General features: G+C 57.6%; 1 protein-coding gene across 3 annotated transcripts in view; it reads right to left on the bottom strand.

Annotated features, from left to right (window-relative positions):
• Positions 1-16,731, bottom strand: part of HDAC7 (histone deacetylase 7) — a 96,504-nt gene that overhangs the window by 57,766 nt on the left and 22,007 nt on the right. The window contains exon 1 of one of the 3 annotated variants that reach the window (XM_054183307.1): positions 1,492-1,609. The exons of the other annotated variants lie outside the window; for them this stretch is intronic. The gene's annotated coding sequence lies outside the window, so the exon portion shown is untranslated. Of the gene's footprint in view, positions 1-1,491; positions 1,610-16,731 lie in introns of those variants that run through there. 3 annotated transcript variants of the gene reach the window in all.

Genomic DNA, 16,731 nt, shown 5'->3' with positions numbered 1-16,731 from the left:
GCCCACCCCCCCCCATCCTCCCAGAGCGTGCTGCTCTGACCGTCTGCTAGAACAAACACGGGGCAGAAACCACTTACACATCATCCAGTTGGGCAAATGCTATGGCACAGCCCAAATCCGCCGGCCATTCGCTTCCCGTCCTCTCCCAGACAAGCGACACCTCGTCTCTCCTGCGCACCCGCCACCGAGCCGAGCCCAGCCCGGGCGCACATCTCAACACCGCCTCTGCAGCAGCTTCCCGACGTCCCATTACTCAGCAGAGCCTCCTGACATGCCCAAACCCCGGATAATACCTTTACCGTGGAAAAAGGTGTGGGAAGATCTGCTTTTTGGGAGCCACGGGATTGCCAGCAAAGGGCAAATCTTGGACAAGTCGCAGATCTGTGGGCTGCATTGGCTCAGTCTCCAGACAGATCTTGGCTACTTGAGGTACTGACAGCTCTTTTCCCAGCGCAGCTGCTCACATCCTTTCTCAACAAGGTATTTAGTGAGGAAGAGAGATGCCATTTCAGTAAATACACCCAAGGAGGATGCAGCCCAGCACCCACTTAGTGCTCCTTTGCCCTTAAAGCCTTGCTCCCTGCAAGCACTGGCTGGCCTTCAGAAGGGAAAGGCGACCGGATTAGAGCAAAAATACTCCAGCAAACTACAGGCTCAGGTTTACCACATCTAAACACAGGCTCTCGAAGGCAGCCACAGGTCTGCGGACCTTGTTGGACCTGAGGAGTTGGGGAGTCACGAGCCTGAAGTCTCTCCCTCGGCTCCGGCAGCTTGTCCGGCCTTACACCCACAACCACACGCAGGCTGGGGATACCGTCCCCTCCCGGGGTGGATCACCTGCTCTCAAAGCCACCGTCACCCCATGCTTCCCCAGCACCAGCCCAGCTCTCTGCCGGCTGCTGCCAGCTGGGTGCCGAGCTGTGGGACGCTCCCTCCCCGGAGCCTGGCACCCCCCACGCCAGCTCATGCTACACACCCCCATACCGGGGGTGACACCCCTCCATGGACACCGGGCGCAACGCCACCCCCAGCCCAGCCCTGGCTGGGGGCTGCAGACCCTGAGGCAGGGCTCCAACACCCCCGGGAGCCAGAGCCCCCCTCCCCAATCCGGACCAGCCACGGAGGGGGCCCAGCTTCAGGGCACCCCATCACAGGAGCCTGACAGCCCCAGGGGGGCCTTTGGGGAGCCAGGGGTGCAAGGCCTGAGAAGGGGGGTGGCAGAGCCAGGCTTGGCCGGGCTGCCCAGGGGGAGACATCTCCCCCCTGAGAGCTGGGGGGAAACGGGGCCAGGCCCGGCCTGAGGAGGCCCCTGGACGGGGGTTAAGGCCGGGGGAGGCCTCTAATGCCCCCCAGGGGATGGGGGGCCTGGCCCGGGGGATGCCTCAACTGCATGGGAACGGGGTCCCGGCCCGGGGGAGGCCCCCTACCCCCCCGGGGCTGACAGAGCCGTGCCCGCCACGGTGGAAACGTCCCCGCCGCCCCGGTGCCTACCTCGGGCGGGGGCCGGCGGCGGGGCCAGGCAGGGACAAAGGCGAGGCCGGCGGGTCGGCGGGCTCAGGAGGCAGCGGAGGCGGCGGGGCGGCCGCCGGCCGGGCCGCGCTGGGCGGCGGGCGCGGGGCTCCGCTGGCGGCTCGGCTCCACCTGCGCCGCCGCCGCCGCCGCCGCACCGGAACCGGGCGGGGAGGAGCGGAGCGGCCCGGCCCGGCCCGGCCCACGGCGCGTTGGCTGCGGGCGGCGCCGCCCCGCGGCCGCGGCCAATGGCGGCGCCGCCGCCGCCGCCGCCGCCCGGGGCTGGGCCCGAACCGCGCCCGCAGCCGGCATCGCCCCCCGGGGCCCGGACCGGGATCCGCACAGCGGCGTGCGGGCGTGGGGCAGCGGGGTCCCGGCGCCTGCGACCCTGCACCCGGGGCCGGCCCGGGGACCCGGCTCCTGGGACCCTGCACCCGGGGCTGGCCCGGGGACCCGGCTCCTGGGACCCTGCACCCGGGGCCGGCCCAGCGACCCTGCTCCTGTGACCCTGCACCTGGGGCCGGCCTGGGCACCCGACTCCTGGGACCCGTCTCCTGGGACAGGCCTAGGGACCCTGCTCCTGGGACCCTGCACCCGGGGCCGACCTGGGGACCCGGCTCCGGGGCAGAACCGGGATTCACCTGCTTAAAGCAAACCGGGACCCCTCGAGCTGTGCCTGTACACCCAGGGCAGAGCTTCGCAGCCAGTCCCGTGTCATGGCTGGGCTGGAAAAGAACCTCCTGTGCACCGAGATCCCCATGGCCTCAGCCTTGAACCGGGTCTGGGCACTGCCACTCACCGTGTCGCGGAGGGATGCTGCGTGGTGCCCAGCCACTGCTGTTCCCATGGGCATCCCAGCACTCGTGACCATCCTGGCACCCATATAGCCATCCCTGCATCCACGGGCATCCTGGTACCCGTGACAATCCGGGCACCCTTGGGCATCCCGGTACCCATGGGCATCCAGGCACCCACAGGTCATCCTGGCACACGCGGCCGTCCCCAGCGCTCCTCCTGCCTTGCCTGGTGCGCACACACGGACGGGGCGGGCAGCATCGCACAGTGCAGCAAGCTGATGCAGGGCAAACAGAAAAGCATCATCTGTGCCACGAGGAACGTCTGTGAAAAAGCCCGGCACTGGCCCAGCGGGATGTGTAACCCACGCCAAAATGCTTAAAAGCATCCACAGGTGGCAGCTTTAACTGCTGGGGCTGCTGCCTTTGGAGGGTGGCTCTGTCCGAGCTGTGCTTTGCTTGGACACATGACACCATCTTTGGTTTGCATACTTGCTTCAAATAGGGACTATTTCAATTCTGTCTTAACATCTTATTTTTTTTAACATCGTAGAAAAGTCACACAGTGTGGTGCTGGCTGAATTTAACCTCTGCGGGGTTCCACGGCTCCTCCTCGCCAACTGTACCGTGTTCGGTCCCACCAAACCGATCCCGCTGAGATCAGTCAGCCACAGAGAAGCTTCGCTACAGCCTGTAAATCCCAGATACAGAAAATGCAAGGGTCGGGTTGGTTACATGCAGGAACTTAAGAAACTCGCCTCTTGCAGCAAGAGCTCTTCAGTAAGAAGCTCTGCCGTTACTGCAGCCTTTTATCTCACTTCCCAAACCCGCCGGCTCAGGCAGGGCCCTGCTCTTTGCTAGAGAGAGAAGCGTATGATTCACAGACACATTTAGAGAGGAAAAACTAGGAATTGCACGTTTAAAATCTCTTGCAGCTGGACCCTGAGCCCAGACTTATTCACTTAATTAGCTCTTGGAAAAGACTGTTCCACCACAGATTTGCTTACAAAATCAGCGAATTTCCTTACAACTGCAGCGAAGTCTGCAGTGAGAGCTGCATGGCAGCGCAGGGGACACGACGCCCGAAACACGGGGCTGCCTTTGGCAGATTGGTGCCGTTTCCTGCCCGTTTCCTTGGGACTCGGCCGCCAACGACAAGGCCTTTCAAGTGGCCACATCATTTGGATTTGATGCATCCGGCTGGTAAAAATAAGGGTGGCTCCAGAAAGATACGGGATGTGCAAGCAGGAAGGAGCCATGAACCTTGCCAGCCTTTTCCACTGCTATTTATATTAGCCTGAAGTGTATTCTCTTTGAAAATTAAAGACTGTTAATCCAGAATATTATGCGGATCACAGTCTGCCGTAAATTTAAGGAGCATAGCATCTCTTTAATTGAAGTTGAGCTAAACATTCCTTTTCAGAGCAGTATTTTCAGGTGCTCTAAAATCCACATGAATTGGATTTGGTGGCACAAGATTGGTTGCCTTTTAAACGTCCAGCATGTAGCATCCCAGTTTTTGACACTCCAGTCAGGCTTCAGTACCTCCCGCGTCTACATCCCATTGGGACTGGGGACGTTTTCTTTCTAAAATGCCAATCCCGCAGTCACCCTGGGACAGGCAGATGTCTCGGGGGTTGGAGTGTTGGTGGGAAGGGACCTCTGGAGGCTCCAGTCCAGCCTTCTCCTCAGAGCACCACCACCACAGCAGGGTGGTCGCGGCTTTGCCTCCCTCAGGCTGGTCATCTCCAGGGATGGAGACCTTCCACCGCTCTGCATGCCTACCCCAGGGCTGCGAAACATCTCCGCTTGTCCAGCCAGCACCAGCCAACCGCAAACTGTGCCGGTTGCTTTTTGTTGTGTCATGTGGCACCACTGGGAACAGGCTGATGTCATGTACTTGCCCTCAGGTTGCGGTAGGCAGTGGTTAGACCTCTCCACCTCCTCTCTCCCACCATAAAACAGACCCCCTCCCCTCCCCTCTGCTCGTAGCCCCCTTGCTCTCGACCCTGCCCATCTCAGCAGCTGTACTGCACATGCCGTAACCATTAGAGCAAGACCCAAAACTCAGGTTGCCCACCCATGGGAGCTGCGTTGTCTCATACCCAATAAATACGTTATTATATGGAGCGGACCTGCTTCGACAGGAGGGACCGCAAGCAGCTGGTTCCAGCAATCCCTCAGCTGCGCGGTCAGAAAGACCCAGGGCAGGTGGACGTATGGCTCAAACCCTTGTCACTAGAAGCCAAACTTGACCTTGAGCCTCCTCCATCCTGGGTGAATGTCCAAGCCACCAAGCTGCTGAAAAAAGAGGCAGCAAATGCCCTGGCAGAAGGCCCTAACCCGAGGAGAGCTTTGCAAACCTAATTGGAGATAGGCACTTCCGCATAGCCCCGAGTGAAACTCCTAAATTGCATAAAATTGCAGGCTTAAGACACACCTTTCTGCATGTGTTTCCCAGTGACTTGCTCTCCCGTCACCCCACTGCGGGAGCTCATCCACGGACCCTCCTGGGGGGTCAGGGGTGGGATGGGGCAGTTCCCGTTGGAGCCGGACACAGCGGGGTGAGGTGGGGACGAGGGGATGAGCTGGGGGCAGGAGAGTGGGAGCATCCCTGTGCAGGGCAAATTCAAAAAAATGAGCCAAATTCAGAGCAAAGGAGCTCAGGGGCTTCAGATCCCGTCCAAGGGCAGGGTGATATCACCCAAGATTTCCTTACTGGCCGCGGGGTGAGCGGCCTGTGACGGCGGGTATTCGGCCGCAGCTCCTCTGCTGCAGGACAGCTGCATTTCCAGGAAATCCAAAGCGCAGGGGATTCTCTGACCACCGAATTACACTTCTCTTTTCCAAAGAAGAAATCACTTCAGACGCAAAGCAAAACCCGGCCTCATCCCAGAGCGAGGAGGCCCACAGGAGCTCAGCATCTCCGGAGGTCAACCGGTGCAGGGGCCACAAGATAAACACCGAAACACCGGTGGGCAGTGGCTGTGTTTTTGCTGCGCTATTTTGCTCGCTCTGACAAGACCAGAACAGACTGTGGGAGGTTACAGATCAAGCATGCATGCGTGCACACGGGCTGGCACACAGTTGTTAAGCCCCACTTGCCAAGCGGTTATTTTCGGCACTCTCTGAAGGTGGGCGGCTCAGACTGCAGCCGCCCACGGTGAATCTCACCTTCGGGGCTTTCTCTTTCCCTTTCATTTATGCCAGTTTTCCTCTGGCTTGGCCTTTCCTTCCCTTTCAATTCCAAACTCTCAAAACCTCACTGACAGAATCATAGAATTGTCAAGGTTGGGAGGGACCTTTCAGATCATCGAGTCCAACCGTCAACCCAACGCTGCCCAAACCACCACTGACCCATGTCCCTCAGCACCGCGTCTGCCCGGCTTTTAAATACCTCCAGGGATGGCGACTCCACCACTGCCCCGGGCAGCCTCTTCCAATGCTTGACAACCCTTTCAGTGAAGAAATTTTTCCTGAAATCCATCCTAAACCTCCCCTGGTTCAACTTGAGGCCGTTTCCTCTTGTCCCATCACCTGTTCCTTGGGAGAAGAGACCGATCCCCCCCAGGCTCCAACCTCCTTTCAGGGAGTCGCAGACAGGGAGAAGGTCTCCCCTCAGCCTCCTCTTCTCCAGGCTGAACACCCCCAGCTCCTTCAGCCGCTCCTCACAAGGCCTGTGCTCCAGACCTCTCGCCAGCTCCGTTGCCTTTCTCTGGACCCGCTCCAGCCCCTCGATGTCTTTCTTGGCATGAGGGGCCCAAAACTGAACACAATATTCAAGCTTTCATCTTGGAAATGCTTAGCGAAAGCTCCTCGGAGGAGATGCAGGACTCTCAAACAGCACCTGATGGCGGTTCAGTCCACAGCAAGGAGGGGACAAAGGCGTTTTAATAACTCATCATTACGGAGGTTACACTTAATGCCTCTCTGATTTGGAAAATACGACCAGAACAGAAGTGCTAGTCATTTAAGATGGTTGCAAATGAATCCCAAACTGAAGGTGGGGGAGACAGTAGGGAAACCTCAGCGTCGGCGTCAGCGGAGGCAGCCGACCAGGAGGGGAAGGAGTCCCTGATTTCATGATCTGCAAACGCGCTGGCTGTTTCCCAGGCTGGCGAAGATGCCGGGAAGAGGGTCCGCATGTGCGCCAGCCCGAGCTGTGCTTTGGGACCGCGGGAGCACCACCCCGCAAAGCAAAGTGGTGACAAGAGGGACACAACGAGGTGCTCAGCCTCTTCAGATGCACAGGCAACACGGGGTGGGCGAGCTGCCTTGACCCCTCTGGCGAGCACCAAGCGGACCCACAGACACCCTGGGGCCACGCGGGCTCGTCTGAGCATCGCCCACCCAGCCGGGGGTCCGCGCTTTGAGCCCACCCTGTCCTCGCCTCAGGCAGCCGCACGAGGTAGGACGTTGACGTGCTCCCAGAGCCCCAACAACACCAGAATTGCCATGGTAATGTTTTTATGACTAACAGCTCATTCTGAGAACAGTCAATAACTTCACAACGTAAGTCCCAGGAGGCCCCACTCTACATAAATTTGCATATTACTCAGTGGAGCCAACCAAAGGTGCGGCTGGTGGGGACCGTTCTCTACGGTTTATGTTGGGCAGCAGCAGGAAAAAGGGTTTCATCCTCCCCACCTCACTCTTTCCCCTGTTCAGTGCTCTAAATTCTCCTGAATTCACCCTTCAAAAAGGCTCAAACACATTGGGAAAGGCAAACTGGGTCCTCCTGAGCTCAACCAGCCCCTTCATTCCTGCTGATCCCTCCCCATTCCGGTGTAACCCATGGGAATCTACCCCGGGGGCATCCTGGAGGAAGCTGGTGTTTCTCTCTTACGGCTCAAACAAAAGGTCAGATTTGGGATGGGCTGGGAAACCAGCGTTTTTCCAGTCTCTGTATTCAGGTTTGAAATTCGTGAATTTTTTCATGGTCCCATTTTGAAAAGGAAGCAGCAGCAGCAGCCTGCCTTCTCCCGTGACAACCCCGTTCAGGAATTACCTGCACACAAAGAGCAAAACCCACCTCCAACAGCAAAGAGATCCCACCGAGACCTTCCTCCATCCAAGAGACCAAAGCTCAGACCGAAGTTATTGGGGAATTGAACCGGCCTGGGGTCAATTGAGATCATTCAACCAAGATTATTTTGGAAGCGCAGCCAGTATTTTTAGCCTGGAAAACAAGGCACCACTTCCCTTTCTCGAGTCTCTCCTCCCTCCCAGACCATTGCCAGCGAGGCCGGGGCTCTGCTGCGGCCGGGCGAGGGGACATGTGCGGAACCCGCTGCCGGTTGTGAAAGAAACGTGCTATTTTCATCGGCGGAGATGAATGCGCTTCACCCCCACACGTTGTGCAACCCTCAGGCTGCCGGCGAAGGAGACAAAGAGGCTCGAGGCTGCCCGGGCTCGTCCGAGCTCCCCAGCAGCCGGCTCACAGCAAGCGGGGAGCTTTCCCGTTTGGCCCCGATGCTCGGGCAGGAGGAGAGACAGAAGAATCACAGAATGGTAGGGCTCGGAAGGGACCTTCGGAGATCATCTCATGCAACCCCCTGCCAAAGCAGGGTCACCCAGAGCGGGTCGCACAGGATCATGTCCAGGCGGGTTTGGGATATCTCCAGAGCAGGAGACCCCACAGCCTCTCTGGGCAGCCTGTGCCAGGGCTCTGCCACCCTCAAAGTAAAGTTTTTCCTCAGGTTGAGGTGGAATTTCTCATGTTCCAGTTTGTGCCCATTGCCTCTTGTCCTGTCCCCGGGCACCACTGAGAAGAGCCTGGCCCCATCCTCCTGCCACCCGCCCTTTAGATATTGACGAGATCCCCCCTCAGCCCACTCTTCTCCGGGCGGAACAGCCCCGGGACTCTCAGCCTGTCCCCAGCACAGAGATGCTCCATTCCCTGGATCATCTCCGTAGCCTCCCCTGGACTCTCTCCAGCAGTTCCCCGTCCTTCTGGAACTGGGGAGCCCAGAACTGGACCCAGTGCTCCAGCTGTGGCCTCCCCAGGGCAGAGCGGAGGGGGAGGATGACCTCCCTCGCCCTGCGGCCGTGCTCTTTTCAATGTCCCCCAGGAAGACCATTGGCCTTCTTGGCCACAAGGGCACATTGCCAGCCCATGGGCAACTTGTCCACCAGGACACCCCGGTCCCTCTCTGCAGAGCTGCTCTCCAGCAGGTCAGCCCCCAACCTGTCCTGGTGCAGAAGGTCTTGGTCTGCCTGGGAGGAGGAAAGAGGGTGGGCAATAGTGGCAGGTCCCCACCAAAGCCTTTGCCGAGCAGATGGATGTGCTTTTCTAGTTCCCACCCACCACACCTGAGTCGCGTGGCAAGCCAGAGAGAACTGGAAAACGCAAGGAGAAGGCTGGGAATGTCCCGAGGGCTGGGGACAGCCTGAAAGCTGGGGGTGCCCCCCAAAATGTCAGGAGCCGTGAGGATGGGCACGTGCCCCAGGGACACCCACGCATGGGGGCACAGACTCTCAGCAGCTCTCCTGGCCTCCGTCCCCCATCCCGGGGCATCTCAGAGACCCCCAGCCGCCACCTCCTGCCCAGCCAAGCTCAGGACCATCACGGTCCCTCCCACGCTGCTGCCTGCCGAGCCTCTGCCCGCGGGGACGCCGGGAACTGCCAGAGGCCGGGTAGGCGGCGGCTGCGGCAGGTGAGGAGTGACTGCGGTTTCGATCGGAGCAGAGCAACGCTCCCCGGAGCAGTGCGTCCGCTGACGTGCGCTCGGCTCCCCGGCCCGCCCCACTTTATGGAGCCCTGCTGGGAACTGGGCTGCAGCCAGCTTTCTGCTGGCACGGGGCTGTCCCAGCCAGAGCCCTGGGAACAGAGACATCCCTGCTGTATCCACGGTGGTGAGCAGCATCAACCGGGCTGCTGCCGGCATCGGGAAGGCTGCGTGCAAGCATGGGGACGCCAGCGATCACAGAATCATAGAATTGTCTAGGTTGGAAGGGACCTTTCGGATTATCGAGTCCAACCATAAAGACCATCGAGTCCGTCATAGGGAAGAACCTGGTGAAAATAGGGACACAGCGTTCCCGCCCGGGACTGCCTGCATCCCCATGGCTCCGTAATTACCAACAAAAACAAAGTGAAACAAAGTGTGGAGTGAAACAAAGGCTGTGCGAGTATGAGGGGAGCGCACGGAGCTGCCGTAGGCAGGATCCATGGCCTCAGGGACAGCCCAGCATCCTCTGCCCTGGCTTCGCGCTGATCTGAGTCCTTCACGCTCCATCCACACACTTCCCATCACCAAAACATAGCTCCTTCCACCCGCCTGTCCTGCAACCACAACCCTCTGCGCTCATCGGGGCTGGTCCGGGGCTGTGCACGGTCTGGACCCCCCAGGTCAGCTGCGGGCCTCACAAAATATGAAAGAAATGAAGTTTTCTCCTGCTTTTCAGGGGGAAATGGCATTGTGCTTGTTTTGGATATATTTTGGGGCTCCCTGGGCTGCAGCAGGAACTCGTGGTCCGGCAGTGGGATGCTCGGCCTGTTTATAAGATGCTGAAAATCACTGTCTACTCTCACTCGGTAGCTGCAGATCTCCTGCTGACGCTCCAGCACTCAGCTTCCAAGCACGCCCTTATCGTCCACCTGCAAGCCAAGGCAGGGACATTACCTACCCCTCCGGGGTCCGTGGCGGGGGAGATGAAGCTGCCTCCGCTCCCCGCAGCCCCCGGCACGGCAGAGCGGGGCCACAGCTCACACCCAAGGCAGCACGCCCCAGCGCCGGCAGGTCTGGAGATGTGATTGGGAAGGAAACCTGCTCCGTTTCCTCTGATCCTATCTAAAAACTTCCTTCCTTCTGGCCTCAACTCCAGCCTCGTGGCGGTGACACCAGAGAGCCCTGCGTGGTGCTGCCTGTTGTCCCTCCGCCAGTGGCTCCGCCAAAGCAACCCGCAGAACGCAGCAGGGAGCCTCGGTGCACGACCTGGCCTGAGCGACACAGGACTAACTCCTCTTCTCGTGCCCAGGAAAACTGCACTTTTAGAAGACTCTAGTGCCTGAATCGGTGAAAATATTTACTTTATCGCCAGCTCTGGGGGGCGGGTTTCAAGGGCTCAGTGTTTTCGAGGTGCGGGGACGAGGAGGAGCGAGACCCGGGCACTCGCCCCAAGCTGCCACCGGGGTTATTCCATCCCATGGATGGCACTTTCCAGAGAAATCAGAGAGTTTGCTGAGTTCTCTCTCGCTCTCCCTTTGCTGGCTGCCATCCTGAGCACTCCTCGCCCCGGTGCCGGAGCCCCGAGCCCTTCCCTTCCTCCCGCGGCCGCAGCGCTCGCAGGGTCCCACGTTGGCGGGGAGCACACGGCTTCCTATGGTAGAACGGGCCGGGCATGATCCTTGGGTATTTTATATTGGTATCGGGATCAATACTGGTTCTTTAGTGTTATTAATGTTAATTATTTACTCTTATCCCATTAAATCTGTTTATATTTCAACCCTCATCTATCCTTGTTTTTCTGCAATTCCCCTTCCCAGGTGTGTGTGTGGGGGTCATCAGGTGAGAGAATAATTGTCTAAACAACAATAAATTGTTGTCGCCTTCCCAAACCATAAGAGCGCACAAGCAGGGATTAAAGCATTCCTCCCATCTCCTACATTTCTATCCCAAATCTTTTTTTCCCCTCCCCATTACTCCTCTGCCAGCGACTGAATTTGGGATGCTGAGGAGGGTTTGGGGCCAACCTGTCAATCCTGCCGGCCGCGGCGGGACCGGCTGACCCAGCACGCAGGCGGGCGAGTTGCTGACTTGGGCACAAGAGCGCTTGATGCCTTTTTTATTTGCTGATGTACCATACGAGAGTGAGCGGCAACTCACACCCCGCGTTGGGCAACACGCGGCTGGGCTGGGGAGGAGGCGCCAAGCGGTGCTTCGGGTAAAACAGGCGATGGATCGGGTCCGCGGGAAGGCGATGGATTGGGTCCACGGGATACGCGCTGGGCACGCTGGTTTGTGTTTCCTATCTCATGGTCTCGGCTGTACGAGTGAAGGAAGCGGGACCAGAGCAAGGGCTAAGCAGGTCCTGGCTACGCTGGGCAAGCGTTAGCCCACTCCCAGTGCAGTTTTGGCCCCGGTTGCATCCTGCCTGGAAATGCTGGGCAGGGATGGAGCAGTTCAGCAGAGCTACCGCTCAGCATTTGAACTTCTTGACTTCCATAGATGTAAAACTCTTCATATTTAAACGCAAAACGCTGGGAGCGTGCAGACACTCTGCACACGGGAACTCGTATAATAAATAGAGGGATTCTTGATCAGGGAGGGGAGCCACAGGACGAGGGGGAATGGTTTTGGACTGGAAGAGGGGAGATTCACACTAGATATAAGGAAGATATTTTTTACAATAAGGGTGGTGAGCCCCTGGCCCAGGTTGCCCAGAGAAGCTGTGGCTGCCCCATCCCTGGAGGGGTTCAAGGCCAGGTTGGACGGGGCTTGGAGCAACCTGGGCTGGTGGGAGGTGTCCCTGCCCAGGGCAGGGGGTGGCACTGGGTGGGCTTTAAGGTCCCTTCCAACAACAAAAAAAAATAGTTTTTCCTCCTCCGCAGGCCCTTGTCTTGCACCGCCTCTGCATACACCGCGGTGGGTCCACCCTCCGTACGGATTCAGCTGGGACTGAGGACCCTCAGAGACCTCCCAGCGCCTACCAGCCAAAGGGACAGAAGCCCTCAAGGGGCTGCCACCAGCCAACCCCTTTTCCCACAAGCCCCATCCTCCGCCTGTGCTTTTAACTGAACAATGGCATCTATTTGCTCAGCAGCCCAGAAGCTGGTTTTAAATAGACTCTCCTTGAATAAGACCTACCAAAATACCTTCACCATCCTGCTGCTGAGCGTGAAACCACAGCACAGTAAAGAGGAACCATCGCCTTTAAAAAACAATATTTAAAAATAAAGAATAATCACGCTTCTGCCTGCCTGTTTCACCCTCCCGTTGCTGTCAGCGCTGCCACCCGTTGCGCAAAGCGAACGGCAATTAGAGGGAAGGGGCGATGCCGGGGGGGTGCTGGGTTTGATCCAGGTCCGCAGCCCCCCGGGCACGACATGGCCCCGCGGCCACCTTCCCCCGCTGCTCCTGCGGGGCTCGCGTACAGCCCCAGGGGAGAGAAAAACATTTGTTTTAAAAACAGGAAAATGTGATTGTAAAACCACAACAATGGGCTGGGGAAGGAGCTGGAGCAGCTCTGAATTGAGCTTTCGAAACAGCCTTCGAGTTGACTAAATGTTTCTGCAGAAAAGCCCGGCCGCGGCCCCGCACCGCACGCCCTCTCCCGACTCCGGCAGCGAATGCAGTGACTCGGTGGCCTCCTCGTCTCCCTTACAGCCCGGTGCCAAATCCGCAGCCCCAGTTTCAAGCCTCTCCGATGGGATTTGCAAGCACAGAGACACGCCGGCGGGTTCCCTCCCTGCAAAGCAAGGCACAGCCCAACTTGCAGAGGAGTTTCTATAGCCTTCTCCCTTTTTAATACACCCTTAAAAGCAACTCCAGTGTGGCGATCACATGAAAGCCTGTCGCATGTATCCATGCCTACCTGCTCTTCCTCGTCTTCTTCATTAGAGAAGCTCAGAACAAACAGTTTCACAGAGAGGGGCCGTAGAAAGTTTACGGCGGTTTGCAAATGTCACCACCTGAGTGACTGGAAACTGTTTATTTCCCTTTAAAATGCCCAGAGGGTTTGTATCCAGATAAAGAAATAATAGCCGGCAAAACTGTGTTTTCCTAAACACCATGAGAATGAACAAAAGCCTCTGGCACGCTCTGGGCACTGCTCGGAGCCGCTGGGAGCATTGGCATCAGAGGCTGTCACCCCCCCGTTATGGCATGACCCCCTCGGAAACCGGTTCAGAGGCCACCCCGGGTCCCCGCTGCCAGCCCGTCCTGCGCCTACACCGAAAAACTGGCTCTTCTTCTCCCCTCAGGGTGGGTTTGGGGACCACCCGAGCATCTTGCGCTCCACAGGTTAAAGCGTGGGCTCGCTCAGGGCTTAAAGCCGGCTGGGAAGGGTCCGGGGGGGCCACTGCTGCGGGTCCTGCCCTCCCCACCTCCCCCGGCAAAACCCAGAGGGTTCCCCAGCAGAGAGGGGGTTTGGGCGGCTCACGGGGCTCCGCGGGTGGCTTTTCCTCTCCGAACGTTTCAGATAAATAAGGCAGATCTTTGACTGTCACGGCACAAAAAAAGGCAGTTGCACCCTGGCCTGAAGCTCCTCAGAGCCTGGGCGCAGGAACCACCGGAGTTTAAGTAAACTTGGCAGCGGCTGCCAAAAGAGAAACGGCAGTTTCTTAACCTGACCCAGGCGGTTGTGATTTTCTCATCAAGCCAGTCAGAAACAGGAAATATTGATCTGCAGCTAACACCTTGCCAAGCCATCAGCTTGGCTGGCTGATAGAAAACACAACCCAAGTGACCCAGGAGGGCAACTTTCTGTGGGCTCCGTATCAGTCACGCCAGTGAAAAACCACGCGTGAAATCCCTGGGCCGAGCAGGTACGGCTCATCTCCAAAATAGCCCAGATGACTCACGCCCTAGAAAAGCTGTTCCTCTCTGTCGGCTTTAAAGTGATGCTCAGGTGAAGACGTCTAAAGGCAGGTGAGATAAATTCACACCTTCAGGAAAGTCCCACTGTCACGTCTACGCGCTTGGCCCCCCCAAAGCCTAACGCACCTCTGAAGGCACAAGGAGGGACCCCGGCTCTGGCACCTGCCCTTGGAGAAGGGTGGTAAAACAGCACAGCAGGTCAGCAAAGATTCGGGGTCCGTATGTCCTGCCGTGTAGCGAGAGGCTCAAGAGCTCTGTGCGTGTCCAGGGGAAGGTTACGGCATGAACAAACCGCCATCAGAGGCGCTTGCCAGGGGCAATATTTCTCAGCACAGAAGGATCTTTCTTGTCCAACAGCAAAAGAAGATCCTCGTGGAGACAAGCAGGTTGCAATAATCAGAAGCACTTTGGGGTGGTTATAATCCATCCAGGGGCAAGGTACTTTCTCCATCAATTCAACAGCTTGAATCAATACCTGCTCTCTTATCAATAAGAACGTGGAGCTCAGCCAAGCGCTCCAGTCCTGGGACAGAATTCACCGTGAGGTTGAATTGGGGTAGAGAGGGAAGACCAATATGTTTTAAAGCTTCGTGACAGCGACCGCACTGTCCCCTTCCTGGACAGGGTCTATCTGGATGGCCAGAGAGGTGTCTCCAGACTTAGCAATGCAGCCACGCCACCAGACTAGGCGGGTCTGCAGGGGAAGGTGGATTCCTGCCTTTCAAAAAGGCTCAAAAAAACACATCAGGAACAACCGTGCGAGTAAATCTTTCCACCCAGCAAGCTATGACCTCAGCTCCCAGCCCGTCTGCAAAGGCTGGAGGCGACGCACAGCTCCTTGGTGCCGATTCGCCGTCGAAGACGTCAGCAGCGCAAAGGGGAGACATGGAACGGTTTGTATCGTGCTCAGAGCTTGCCGAGAGACACGCTGAGAAAGCCAGGAGCTGGACACCCTGATGGTCAAGGAGGTGGGTGGGAGGAGGACATGCCAGCTGCTGCCAGCAGATGGGCTGAGACACGAGAGCACAAGCAGCAAAGTTCCTACTACGGCCAGAAGAGTTGTCATAGGATAATTCAAGCTGGAAAGGACTTCTGGAGGTCTCTAGTTCAGCCTCTGGCTTGACACAAGGACAGCTATGAGATCAGAGCAGGTTGCTTGGGGCTTTGGTTTTGAAACCAAAAAACTTGGTCTGGAGACCAAGTCATACGAGGAGAGGCTGAGGGAGCTGGGCATGTTTAGCTTGGAGAAGAGGAGGCTGAGGGGAGACCTCATTGCCCTCTACAGCTCCCTGAAAGGAGGGTGGAGAGAGGTGGGTGTTGGCCTCTTCTCCCAGGTGGATAATGACAGGACCAGAGGAAATGGTCTGAAGCTGCGGCAGGGGAGGTTTAGGTTAGATATTAGGAAGAATGACTTTACTGAAAGAGTGGTCAGGCACTGGACCAGCCTGCCCAGGGAGGGGGTTGAGTCACCATCCCTCGAGGTATTTAAGAAACATCTAGATTTGGCACTTCAGGGCATGCTCTAGTGGCAGAGACTGTAGGGGTTTGTATGGTTGGACTCGATGATCTCAAAGGTCCTTTCCAACCATGAAGATTCTATGATTCTATGAAAGGCTCAAGGATGGAGCCTGCATCAACCTATTCCGATGCTTAACTGTCCTCATAGGGAACAAGTTCCTCCTCGCATCCAGCCAGAAACTCTCTTATTTCAATCCGTGCTCGTTGCTCCTCCTGCCGTGCACCAGCGCAGGCAGCATCGCTGCAGAGCGGTCCTGCAGCACGGGTACCCGGAACATCACCACTACGACTGACGCCAGGTCACTGCCTGGAGCATAACCTAACCTGAGGATCCCAAAGCATCTTCCAAAAGCGGGTCAGGCACCTCATCTGCAGGACCCAAGACGCAGTGCCACCAAGTGGACACAGACACTCGTACAGATGCCCTTGCAGCATGGTCAGAAACATCCAGAGCTCGCAGTCCAAGGTGGAGAACGCGAAGAAAAGTGCCTGATCCAAGACGAATACAGTGAAGCAAATAAACCTGACAGCCTGGGTACCCCAGGAGTTTCTTGCACTCAACCAGCCCACTTTCTGAAGTCAGTTTGGGCACCGGCTCTCCTCTTCTCAAGGCCAGTCCCACAAGGTCTGACACCAAAACTTCTGTCAATAGCTCAGCGCCTCTGAAAGCCACAGAGGAGCCCAAACTGACCTCTGACAAATGCAGAATGAGCACATGCAGAGAGCTAGGGAGACCAAAGAGGCAAATATTAAGAGTTGTGAGGATGGAGATGTCTAAAACCCTCAGGGCAAGGATGCACCCAGAGGCTGCTGAGCAACCACATCCTACCCACAGCCAGGCCAGTCCTGGTGGCTTCTGCTTTTAACTCATCCAGATGTCCCTTGTGAGGGAGACTGTTGAGAAGAACAGCTCATGCTGGCCGATGTGGCACTGCCAGCGAGCCTCCTGGCACCATCAGCTCCCCAGGGCCACCACAAGCAGGACCGAGGTGTCAGCCCCACCGCAGAAGTGTCCAGACCTCCAAGCGAAGAGGAGTTTTGCACTCAGGTTGAGGTCATGTTTCCATTTCATGCTTGGCAGCGCTGCTGGCAGCCTTTCCACAGCCTCCCAGCCCTCTGGATGCCACAGCAGACGGGCCAGGTCTGCTGGAGACTCCCCCGCCAACTCACAGCCCACGCTGGACTACCTCCTGGGCTCAGCCCTCCCTTCTTCCAGGACAAGCCCATGTCACTGCCTTCCCAAAGGAGGCCTTCTCCACAGTAACATTGCTCAAAGCAGCTTCCAGCAATGGTAGAAGGTGGGGGCAAAGACAAAACCTCTGAGTGCGGGGAGAAACCTTATGGCTTGGGTTTCCTCCTGGAGCTGTGAC

This window comes from Rissa tridactyla, chromosome 24, assembly GCF_028500815.1.
Source record: "Rissa tridactyla isolate bRisTri1 chromosome 24, bRisTri1.patW.cur.20221130, whole genome shotgun sequence".
Lineage (NCBI taxonomy): Eukaryota > Metazoa > Chordata > Aves > Charadriiformes > Laridae > Rissa > Rissa tridactyla.
The sequence above is the reverse complement of the archived record's forward strand: the minus strand, read 5'-3'. Positions and strand labels throughout refer to the sequence as shown.